Raw genomic sequence first — 12849 nt, forward strand, 5'->3', positions numbered from 1 at the left:
AAAACAACAACAACCCGTACACAAACTGGAAAATGATGGTGACCCGTCAGCACGCTATGTTTCTGAATAACCAGTTTAGCTTAGCCAATTCCATAAGCCTGTGTGAAGGACCTCAGATAGAACTGTGTTTTGAAAAGAGGTAATCCAAGGCCTCAATACATCAATCATGTGGTATGGATGTATAGATAGCACTTAAATCAAAGGATACTAAATAAAGCCGATTCTCACCTCTTTACTGGCCAGTAGACCAGACCACGGCCTCTCTGTGTGAGGATCTAAACGTATTCTACGCTAGATTCGACGCAGCGAACACCATGAGACCGGACAGTGTGTGCACCGCGGATGACGTCAGTGCGCACACTGTGTCTGAGGAGGATGTGCGGAAGTGCTTCAGGAAGGTGAACGCGCGCAAAGCTACTGGTCCGGACGGGATTCCCGGCCGCGTCCTCAAGTCATGCGCGGCTCAGCTGGCTGGAGTGTTCACACACATCTTCAACCTTTCCCTCTCTCTGTCTGTAGTCCCAGCCTGCTTCAAAATGGCCACCATCGTCCCTGTACCCAAATCCTCCACCATCTCCTCATTAAACGACTGGCGACCTGTAGCCCTGACCCCCATCGTAAGCAAATGCTTCGAGAAGCTGGTCAGGGACTTCATCTGCTCTGCACTACCCGACTCACTGGACCCTCTACAGTTTGCATACCGCCACAACAGGTCCACTGATGATGCCATAGCCCTGACACTACACACTGCCCTGTCACACCTGGAGAAGAGAGACACGTATGTGAGAATGCTGTTTGTAGATTACAGCTCAGCATTCAATACCATCGTTCCCTCGAAGCTGGACAGGAAACTGCAGGATCTAGGACTGAGCAGCTCCCTCTGCAGCTGGATCCTTAGCTTCCTGTCTGACAGACGCCAGGTGGTCAGACTGGGCAGCATCACCTCATCCCCCATCACACTGAACACTGGTGCTCCACAGGGGTGTGTACTGAGCCCTCTCCTGTACTCACTCTACACCTACGACTGCACAGCCACTAACAGCTCCAACATCATTGTGAAGTTTGCGGACGACACTACAGTGGTGGGTCTTATCACCAACGGTGATGAGACGGCTTACAGGGAGGAGGTCAGCGCCCTGACCCACTGGTGTCAAGACAACCATCTCACCCTCAACGTCGCAAAGACAAAGGAGTTGATAGTGGACTTCCGGAGGTGCAGAGAAGTACACACCCCCATCACCATCAACGGCGCTGCTGTGGAGAGAGTGAGCAGCTTCCGGTTCCTTGGAGTACATCTGGCTGAGGATCTTACGTGGTCAGTACACACAAACAAAACAGTGAAGAAGGCGCAGCAGCGCCTCTTCTTTCTCAGGAGACTGAAAAGATTCGGCATGAGCCCCCGCATCCTCAGGACCTTCTATCACTGTGCCATTGAGAGCATCCTCACTGGATGCATCACCACCTGGTATGGCAACAGCACCGCCTACAACTGCAAAGCTCTCCAGCGAGTAGTGCGGTGCTCTGAACGGATAATTGGAGGTGAGCTTCCCTCCCTCCAAGACATCTACAGGAAGCGGTGCCTGAGGAAAGCGGGGAGGATCATCAAGGACTCCAGTCACCCCAGCCATAAACTGTTCAGACTGCTTCCATCAGGAAGGAGGTTCTGCAGCATCCGGTCCCGTACCAGCAGACTGAGAGACAGCTTTTTCCACCAGGCCATCAGACTGCTGAACACGTCATAGACACCTCAGCTTCACTACTGGAACTTCAACATTATGCACTACATACTGTATATAAATGCCACTTGTTTTGCACATATTCAACTCTGTATATTTTATATATTTTATTATTATTATTATTATTATTATTTTTTTTACTATTTAATTTGTAAAAATGTGTATACACACACACACACACACACACACACACACACACGTAGGAAAATATTTAGTATACACATCCAGAAATGCATACACTATTATATATTGTACATATATTTATTAGTTTCAGGTTGGCCATTCTTGTATTTTGCTCGTTTGTGTTGTTGTGTTTGCACATCTCTGTTGCTTGTGGGGCTCGCACACAAGAATTTCACTCGCATGTGCTGTGCCAGTGTGCCTGCACATGTGATGTGACAATAAAAGTGATTTGATTGATTTGATTTGATAGGTTCTACAATGTGAAGAAGAGAAGGAGAGCTCTGAAGTACATTTAATGGCTTGTTTAACTTAAACTATGCAACATGCCATAATAAACAAATAAAATGATTGTAAAATCTGTCCAAAAATAAACATTGATAGAGAGAAATGGGTGTATTACTGTTACAGTTCAAACAGTATTTTATTTCAGTTTTTCAGTACCTTTTTTTAGGGTATATGTGAATACTGGCTTCCTGTCTGACACCAGTGTAAAATCAATAAACTGTATTCATCACTGTAACCAAGAGACTCTGGGAAACAAATCTTTGTGTGTATGGCAACATCAAGCCAAATAAAAAATAAATTAAAATATAGCAAATAAATGCACTGACCAGTTTACACTTTGAGGATAATAATAAGATAATAAATGAGAGCAAATAAAAATAAATCAATAAATAAGGGATGGATGAGCAAATCGATTCCTGAGTGGTTAACTGTTGACACTTAGTCTCTAGTGGGCATTCCAGGCTCCAGTTGCCTAGGTAACCCTCTCTAATGTATTTATCACCCTGTCATTTGTACTCTCACCTCAAGTTTAAATTGGGACCCGCCCACTTTACATTGCCAGAGGTTATTTCACCCTCCACTGGTTAAAGTTGTCAAATGTCTTTCACTTTCTATGATCTTTTTAAGCTTTTCAATATTGACTAATTCCCTCCCTCCAGGACATTTACAGCACCCGTCTCACTAAAAAAGCCCTTTGCATAGCGGCTGATCCCACGCACCCAATGCAAAGCTTCTTCAAGCTGCTGCCGTCGGGGAGGAGGCTGCGGAGTCTCCAGGCCAGGACCAGCAGACTGAAGGACAGCTTCATCCATCAGGCTGTCAGGAAGCTTAACTCCCTCCCGATTCTGCCCCCTCTCCCCTCTCTCCTCCACGGTCTCACTGAACTCTGTCACACACACACACACACACACTCTGACTCACTCACTGGCCTGCACCAGTTACCAGTCACTTTGTGGAGCATTGGACTGCCATTACCTCATAAGACTTTGTTGTTACACTATCTCTTACCGTACATTACTAAATCTCCATTTGCACTATTTGCCTATTTGCACTACTCTGCCTGGTTTACACCCAATGTCATTTACCCATTATATTGTATATTGTATAGCTTTCTTGTTATATGTAAAGTTGTATTGTATTTATTTAAATTTTACTTTTTAATTATTTTACTTGCATTTTTAATCACTCTTATATTTAAATGTTCATTTGCTATTTTATCTAGGGATTGAGAGTAACGTAGTTTCTATTCTCTGTATGTCCTGTACATGTGGCAGAATTGACAATAAAGTTGACTTTGACTTGACTTTGACTATTGTTTAAAAAACTGTCATGCTAATAAAGCACCTTTGAATTGAACTGAACTGAACTGAACTGAACATGTTTAAGTATCCTGAGGTCTATTAGTTCACTGTCGGTGTTACAGACAGTGTGTCAAAATGATATCAAACAAATCTGTAGCATGCCTGAACTGATGTGTCTTTTTTTTATTGGTTACTATACATATATGCTCATACTGACATGTCTGCAACATTGTAAAATGTTCCAGCGCCTATTGGTCAATATAATAACTATTAAATCACCTAATCTGGAAGAGATTAGATAACACGTAAAACCTTTGGCTTCAAACCTTTTTAAAACTAGTGATTAGAATAGAATAGAATAGAATAGAATAGAATAGAATAGAATAGAATAGAATAGAATAGAATAGCCTTTATTGTCATTGTACAGAGTACAACGAAATTGGAGTGCCACTCCCTTGGTGCAAGTTTCAATAATAAATATAAATGTAAAATATAAAAAGTACAAAAAAAACAATCGTAAGTACTCAAACAATAGTATGTACAATATATACAGGATAGCAGCATTAATATAATGACAGTATGAATAGCAGCATAATATAATGACAGTGACGGTATGGAATAGGTTCAATTGTTTTTGTGCTTATTTACTACGGTGATAGCTCTGGGAAAGAAGCTATCCCTGAATCTGTTTGTCCTGGTTTTATGTGACCTGTACCGTCGGCCTGACGGTAATAGTTCAAACAGTTGGTAGCTGGGGTGAGAGTAGTCCTTGATGATATTGCCAGCTCTGCTGAGGTACCGATTTGATTATTTATCCAGATGTGTTACTTTTTTTTGTGTAATCCTTTTTTTTTTCATATATTTTCCACGCCTCCACAAAAAAGTAATTCTATGAACAATTCATTTTAGAAACACGAACATGAAAAGACAGCTTCATTGCTCTACAATTATCAAGAGAAATAGCATAATTTAACATCTTTAAGACGTAACTAGGAGTACAGGTTGTCAGAAAAAACCTAAGAAGTCAGCTTTATCATGACCCTAATTAGTCAGTGTCAGCAAGCTAAACCTGGTGTTCACATTCACAGTGTTTGTAAAGAGAGAAGCTGAGTGTTTTGGGCCATTCAAGGACAAATGTGGTTTAGTCTGGTAATGACGTTCAGCAGATGCAATTAGTTGTACATAGTCAAAGTACTTTTTTTCAGTGCTTACCAACCCATGACAGAAGCAACTGGCTGTTGTTTATCTGCTATGACTCATACGTCTGGACTAAACTTTGTTTTTCTTTATAGTTTTCCTCTAATTGTGAGTTCTGTTTTTCTTTGTGGACTGAAAGCGGTAAGAGACTTGATTGGGATGTCACTAGCCCACTCTCTGGTCTGCTTAGCTCTGCGTTCTCAACACAATGACAGGATGCAGGCTGCAGGCAGTCTGGGCCAGGGCTTGCTGGCATTTGGGGTACAGTGGTGACCAGTTACCCACAAATGAATATAAAGACTTTAGTCTCAAAGAGAGCCAGATGGAGAGAAACGAGTTTATTTCGGTCCGTATTTAGATCCTGTGAATGTGCCTGTAAAAATTGAGTGGTCTGTTTATTTTTGAATGTCTTGAGAATTTTCTGATGTGAATTTTGTTGAATGAAAGGAGAAGGACTTTTCCCTTATTGAGCGTCTTGTTGAATTATTTTTTTTCCCACTGGAGTTTCTGAGAATAGCTTGACCCTTTAGTGACTGACCAGCAGGCACATTAGACATGTCAAGCCCCTTTGAGGATAAATCCTGTTGTCTGCCCCCGTCTCCTTGGAGACTCAGGGGCAGCCAGTGCAGAGGTTCTTTCAAAAGTATAATCTGAAAAAGCTTTCCTCTCCCCTAAAACCAAATTCTGGCTATTTCTCAAGTGAGAAATTTGGTCAAAGTGCATTAGCAAATTCTCTAAGGTGTGCTACCTGTTCGCTCGTGGAGGCCAGTCGTTGCTCAGTGCTGTTTGCGGCCAGGGTTCAGACTCCGCAGAACCAGCTTTGTGAGTGACACCGGGGAATTGGCGTCAACATTTTGCTTGGCGAGCTTCCAGTGTCATGAACTGGAGGGAGTGCGAGGGAAGGGAATGGAATGAGCAGGAGAAAAAAAAGAACGGGAAATAGAGCTAATATTTTTAACTCCTGCAATGCGTCACAGATATATGGCCCCATCTGCTGAAAATAAAGGCATCCAGAAAGAAAGGAACCCTCAGCCAGGATCTGATGTTATTCGGTGACATACTATTTGCCTCAGGTTATGATTGCATGATGTCTGTAAGAGGTAGTAAATATCTCCTTGTCTATTTTTGTAGCTATATTTTTATTGCCTTTCTATGTATAGATACAAAAAGGGCCGAGATGCTGCGCATATGTGTGTGTTTAACTGCAAAGACTGTTGATTCAGCTGGAGCCTCCTGAACGCCTGACAGCCAAGTGACATCCTCCGTCACTGAGTGCCGGTGTGCAATCATGACTCAATAAGCCCAGGAAATCAAGGGAGAGCCGGAGAGTGAAAGAAACACACATTGGGACAGAGCAGAGTGAAGAGCAGTGGAGCAGAGGTTAGCCGGCCTTGGGGGTTTGTGGGCTCCAGAGCTGAGCTTCAACTTGCATACATCATGTTCCAAGACCTCCCTGGAGAGTACAGAATGTGTGAACATGAGAAACCCTTTGGGTGTGTTGGTTCGAACCTGGGTTAATCTTCTCTTCATAGGAGCATATACACAAAGTCAAAACACTGAAGTGTGATTGGTCATAATAAGTTACTGTGTCTCAAAAATATCAACAAGGGAGTGTTGAGCATTATAAAACAAGGTTACAAATCTTGACAAACCACAGTTATTGCACACCATAAACTGCACGCAAAAGATGGACATAGCACAGCACCTTCTACTGGTATTCTTACTACTGGCCAGCAGGGGGCAACTCCTGAGGTTGCAAAATAATGTTGGCTCCCTTGTTCTATGACCTCAAAAACCTATTCACTAGCTGGGCCTATGTCCTCATTTTAGGTTTGACAGCGTTTTAGTAGATAAAGTAAATGGCTTGAACGTGAATTGAATTGAATGCCTCGAAGGCGACTGGTGGCGGCTCCCGGGCCTAGCATGTGACTGAGTCACGAATTTGGATTTTGCTGATCTTGCATGTTTCTTAAATTACAGTGTGTGAATGGGTGTGTGAATGGGTGGATGACTGGATATGTAAAGCGCTTTGGGGTCCTTAGGGACTAGTAAAGCGCTATATAAATACAGGCCATTTACCATTTACCATTAACCCAAACAACCCTTTAGCCTTCCACCTGATTGGCAACCTGTCCAGGATGGCTGGATGGATGGATCAAACAACTTCCGATGCTTGGTAAATGTATTCATTGTGGGAAATAAAAACCTAGATAAACTCCTGGTAAATCTAACTTAAAGCACTAACCACATTCTGAATGGGAAATTACCTTTAAGAATGTTTAAATTCATATAGTTTACTGATCACAATATAAGCATTAATTTTGCTAACTAGCAGGTTTACAAATGAAACAGGTTTTGTGTCATTTTGTAGGTAAATTACAAGTCTAAAAATGGCATGAAATCAAACCATTACAACCTTTATGAACAGTTACTAAATTACAGTTTCACTACAGATCTCCAGTGTTGTACAGCAAGAATGACGCCGCCAGGTGCGTGACCTGTCGCTCTGTAAAAACTGAAGAGTTTGTTTTGCCAGAGACCTCAGTACCCATCTGCTGAAGCAGCTCCTGCATTCACTCCTTCATTATTGCCAAATGTTGTCATGTTCTCTGAGGAGGACTAATTTTCCTGTGCAGAGTTTTTTTTTCTTTTCTTAAGGTTTATATGAGTCAGTCAGGAAGAAATATGTTTGCGTCAGACCTCCACCATTAAGGTCAATATTTTAACAAGGGCAGGGTATTGGCTCGTGACAGTTGTGCAATTAAGGTAATAAATTTTCTGCGTATTCCTGTGTTACACTGATGTAGTTATTTTAACAGTAAACTTATCCATGCAGTCTGGATATGCTGAAAGATTTATTTAACCAAAAGCATGTCTACAATTTGCTGAGTGAAGGGAATTAATTGACATGAACAATAAAAATATTTGAGGATCTTGGCTTTGTGTTATCCAGGCCATAAATGTATCACTGTAAGGGTACGTACTGTAGCTGAGACATGGGACGATATCAACTGTAGATTAAAAATGTGGAGTTACAGTACAGTTTTTGCAGGTGGCAACATCTTTAGCACTGTCTGTATTTTCCCAGGTTGATAAATCCCACCCATCTGGCATCTCATCTAGTCAAAATGAATAATTCACACCTGCGCACAAGTCTGTTTTTTACCTGTAGTTACTTTCTAAATACACAACATATGCTGAGTGCAGTGATCTGATTTAGCCTGGAGTCCGCTCATCCACTTTGGTTGCTGTCAGTTTGGATATTTGTGTTGGGGGTTTGTGTACAAACCCACCGAGAGAAAAAACAAAGGCACCAAAAAAAAGGAGAAAAAACTGGAGGTATGAAAGCTTCCTGCTTTTCAACCGAGCCCGTACGCTCGCTCTCTGCAAAGAATATCTCGCCTTTTCTCGTGGGAGCCCTCAGATTTAATGAGCTCAGCTGTTCAAGGCTATCTGCTGTTTAAGTTCTTCTGGGAATGCTCCATGTATGTTTTTCTTTTTCTCCCGGTGATGCCAGCCGTGCCCCTCCTCTTCGTGCCCACAGGGCCGCCGTTTCCTCCCAAGTCTTTGCTGTGGCAGAGAGCTGGTGGAACATTCTGTGGGGAGGCTAAGCCACAAGAGCCAAATAAGAGGTTTTGACCAATTAGAGAGCATTTTGAGCTCAGGGTTCCGGTTTGGATGGCAAACTGAGCGGTTCACAAAAAAGTGTGAAAGCACTGAAGAAGTTGGACGCAGGTGAGGAGGAGAGGGGGAGGATGGGCTGAGGCCGCCGGCAGATCCTGACCATGAAATGCCAGTAAGAATGTGTCACTAAAAAGCCCATCTATTCTCCCTCTTGGCAAACCATCCCCTTGTTGAGGGAGGGCTTAACTGGAGGGTTTTTTTTTTTTTGGTTAGCAGCATATGCTGTCTTGATTTCCTTCTATCCATCCGCTTTGATGCGGGTGGGAAACAGAAAAGAGATGTTTTTCGTATGAAGGCCGTGTCAAGGATGAGTGGATTTGCAATGAATTAGGGCTGGTTAAAATATAGAAGCACTTACTGAGTGCGTGCCGTCCTGCAACGGAGATGGAAGCCGGGCCTCGATACACTTGTGCCAAAGTGCCCAGCTGTAAGCCCCTCTCAGCACCGATGAAGAAGACGTCTCCGCAGCAGAGCCAAAGCGTGTCTTTTTAATAGAAGAGGAGGAAACGAGATAAAGAGACATCCACCGACAGGCGTGAAATATCTGCCGTGGGAGAGCTTCGGCTCTGACTCTGCGATGACCTATCTCACTACCGAGAACAAGTAGCAATTATGTTACAGAAAGGGGCATGATAGGGCAGGATATGGGAGCACTGCTTGTTGCCCCTTGCTATTCAAAGTTTACAGCCACTGAGGTCAGGGTTCAAATGCAAGACTCCCCTCAGGGCTGTTTTTAGATTCACGCCATCGCACAAAGCATCCTTGTTTGAAATTGAAATCTGAAATAGATTCTCTCTGATTCACAATGTGTTACTGCTTTTCTCTTTCCTATTCATTGTTTGTACTATAAATAGAGGACAACCTGAGAACGAGTGTGTTAAACCCAGTCAGGTTATGCAACTTATGCTAACAACAAATCCATTTTGGTGAAGATCACGTCCTCCTCCTCACCCAATTTCCCCAAGAGGGCCCAGTATTGCTATCTAATTCTCAAGCCCATAATTGGATCACACTATTCATACCTATATTTTTTTTCTTTCTATATGTGTGTGCACATGTACATATCCTGGCCTTTCCCAGCTCTGCGAAATAGACAGTACTGCCCAATAGGTCAGATTACATGTAAAGGGCAGAAGGGAAATGTTTTCATTTCGCACTGCTGTGAAAAATGTCAATAGAAATAAATCTGTTTTTCTCAAATGTTTTAAAACAATTGGAAAAGCCACAGGAAGGAGTATCTTTATACCAAAGGATCAGCGTGATGTTTTGAAATATCACTTGTCTTTTTTTTAAGGAGGGACAGAGAGGAGCTCAAAGGAGCAAGTGAATTTTATGCACCCTGCTGGTAGATTGTTTTCAATATTTTGTTATTTACATGACTTGCTTTAAGACTGTAAATGCAGTTAAAAGTTACTTGTGTTTCTTTTATTTCTCTGCCCTTTCCTTCCCCTTTTTCTCTTTTTCTGTCAGGAAATGTTCCCAGGATACCTCATCCTCTCATTGGGTCCCCCGCTCACGCAGCTGGGATTATGGAGAGAGGCTAGAATACTTATAAGGCCGAGTTCAGCGCTGCACCGCAGACAGAGTCGGACCGTGTCTCTCCGCCAATGCTGCTTGTCAAAGCAACAAAATAAAAGCGGCGGTACGTCAGGCCTGTGCAGCTTTTATTTGTCTCTGACTTATTGTTGTGGATCGACAGACGGGAGCAGAGCGACCTCCATCAGTGCTAATGATGACAAATGAGCAGGCTGATGAAATTTCATGATGACCGTATTGAGATGTGAAAACAAGAGAGGAGTTTATGTGCAGAGATTTTTATGAGACTTCGGGGGAAAGAGTGATTACAAATGAATATACTCGACTTATTGTCCGCAGCCTCCCTTGAAAACAATATCATTGCGAAAGCTGTCATGTGCCCTGTTTGTAAATGAGGTGAAAACGACTGGAGCTCAAGCTCATTGCTGGCATCTGGTTTGTGGTGCTCTGCTTGTATTCTCGGGTGACGGAGAGTGAGAGAAAGCTGCGGAGGCAATAACAAATCTGCACTCTCATAAAAGGGCCTCCAAAGATTCATTCTAGACATCTCTGTTTAGGTCATTATACACGCTCCAAACTTTTACTCAAGTCCTTGCGCCGTGCCGCGGTGGTTGGTGGTCAGTGGGTCCACCCAGTCGCTGCAGAAGCGCCGACATGCCAGCTCGCACCGCAGCGTCGTCCATTCTCAAGTTTAAAAGTAGCACTGGTTTCCCAAATCCTCTTGGCACCTTATTATAGTGAGTCTCAGTTTATTGCTGGTAAATTCATCCCAAGACCTTGTTTAACCAAGAGGGGAAACCAGATTGTTTGGTGTATAACATGTTATTAGATTTTCTACTGTTTTGTACTTCATGCTCTCTGCTTTGAATTACAATTCAACTCTGTGTCCTTATGTCCTGTTTCCCTGCCCTCATCTCTGATCCATCACAGCAGATGTCTGCCCCTGGGTTGGTTCTGCTGGAGGTTTCTTCCTGTTAAAAGGGAGTTTTTTCTTGCCACTGTTGCCAATTTCTTCCTTGTGGGGGTTGTCTGTTTGTTGGGGTTTTCTTTGTATTATTGTAGGGTCTTACCTTATAATACAAAGCACCTTGAGGTGACTGTTGTTGTGTTTTGTGCACTATATAAATAAAATAAAATAAAATTGCATCCACGTATCAGCGTAGATGTGTGCCACTCTTGTCTCTAAGTGCTGCATTTTCTTCTCCTTTGTTCTCACTCATATGATGAAGCACTAAAAAAATCCATGTATGACTTGATTCGACTTGACTTTTGTTGACTAAAATCCTCTGGGCTTTAAGCTGGTTAAAAGCCATGGGCTCATGTTGGTGTTAGTTGTGTCACAACAATACATGTCACAGGTGCCTAGTGCCCACTCGCATTTTCTCAGACTCCCACAAGCACATGGGAATATGGTAGGGAAAAAAAGATTGCTTGTTTATGCTGAATAGATGTGTGGACAGCTCATATTTGAGTCACAGACTCATGACCTCTTGGGATTTGGAAATGAACCTGCCACAGTTCTTTAGAACAAGTTTCTAATCAGTAATAATGGACAGCAATATGCACTAACTTTGCTTTTAAATGAATGGATTACGCATGCAAAAGACATCCATATTAAATACATTACACATAAAGACACATATTTGTAATAAATACAGAGGATTAGTGGGGACGCAGGTTCTGTCTTGTTATTTTTATGGAAGTATTCTTAAGGAATAGGATATTAGGATTAGAGAACTACATAAAGGCACAAATTGCAGTTGTCCACCTAATGCCTTCAAAGACCCAATTGTGTTGTTCCACTCATCCATGTTTACAGCTGAGTTGTGTTGATCTTTTTCCTTTTTTTGGCTGAACTAACGTTGATCATCTCGGCACTCTGGACTGACCTATAAACAAAAGCAAAAAAGAATCCTGCCCCAAAAAAGAGCTTTTTAAGCCTCATTTTTAAGTCCTGGTGACATCAGTCCATCTGTACACGTTCATTTTCTTATCCAATTTAGGGCTGTTAGTGGGGCTGGAACCTGTCACCGCTCTTGAGGCAGGGTACACCCTGGACAGGTCTCCAGTCCGTCACCTGGCTAAGACTTTGAGCCAAACTCTTTCCAGGAAAGTTTGAGGCTTTGTTTTTCATTGAGGCAAGTGTGGCTGTACAACTGATGAATAAATCTTTGTTCCACTCTTTTCAGTCAGATGCAATGGTCCGTCCCGCTGCGCATTCACAAATACCAATTATTGTAGTTTTAAATTTCTTTGTCTGTGAGACTGAGAAATTAAACAAAACAATTCAGTAAATGAGAATCTTATAGTTTATATAACTTTTGTTTGACAGTTTGTTGGACTTGACTCAAGTGCAGACTTATGATTCCACGACTTTTCTGGGTATTGCCCTTAATGCAGGCCCCACAATTTTATTTTCTAAGTCATATAAATATTACATGACTGCTTTTCACATGCCCAAAGAGCATTCGCTTTAAATTCACCTGTATGTTTAATTCAGGGATCATTTCAACCGTCGCTGTCTTACTTCCGGCCAAAACACAGATGGGGCATTATGGTACATTTTTATTACTCTTTCACACCCTTCAGATAACACCAGTATTAACGATTATGAAACTAGAAACCACCTGTCACATTTGCTTAAAGCTAAAACAACAATTTTTTTATGTGCAATATTCCATATTAACGGAACAAGTTTGAACACCTCGAGCCTTCATCCGAAACGTCATGGACTAATAATGAGTAACTCTTATCCTGCTGTACCCTGGCCTCTTCAAGTTCAGCAGGTAAATATTTAGTGAGGACTGTGATTGCTTGCAGCCAGGGTCTATTCATCTCTGTCACAGAGTAATAATGGAGAGCTGTGAACACTAATGTGCACGAGGGAAAACACAAGAACATGCTCTGCAGACAGACATGTTTGCGTT

At 42.3% G+C, this 12849-nt stretch overlaps 1 long non-coding RNA gene across 1 annotated transcript in view; it reads left to right on the forward strand.

Annotated features, from left to right (window-relative positions):
- The window catches only part of LOC145419767 (uncharacterized), a 32617-nt gene extending 21533 nt beyond the window's left edge, over window positions 1–11084 (forward strand). Inside the window, exon 2 of the long non-coding RNA XR_013901108.1 lies at window positions 9857–11084. This is a non-coding gene — a long non-coding RNA (uncharacterized LOC145419767). The remainder of the gene's footprint in view (window positions 1–9856) is intronic.
- The last annotated feature ends 1765 nt before the right edge of the window (window positions 11085–12849 follow it).

This window comes from Astatotilapia calliptera, chromosome 13 (assembly GCF_964374335.1).
Source record: "Astatotilapia calliptera chromosome 13, fAstCal68.1, whole genome shotgun sequence".
Lineage (NCBI taxonomy): Eukaryota > Metazoa > Chordata > Actinopteri > Cichliformes > Cichlidae > Astatotilapia > Astatotilapia calliptera.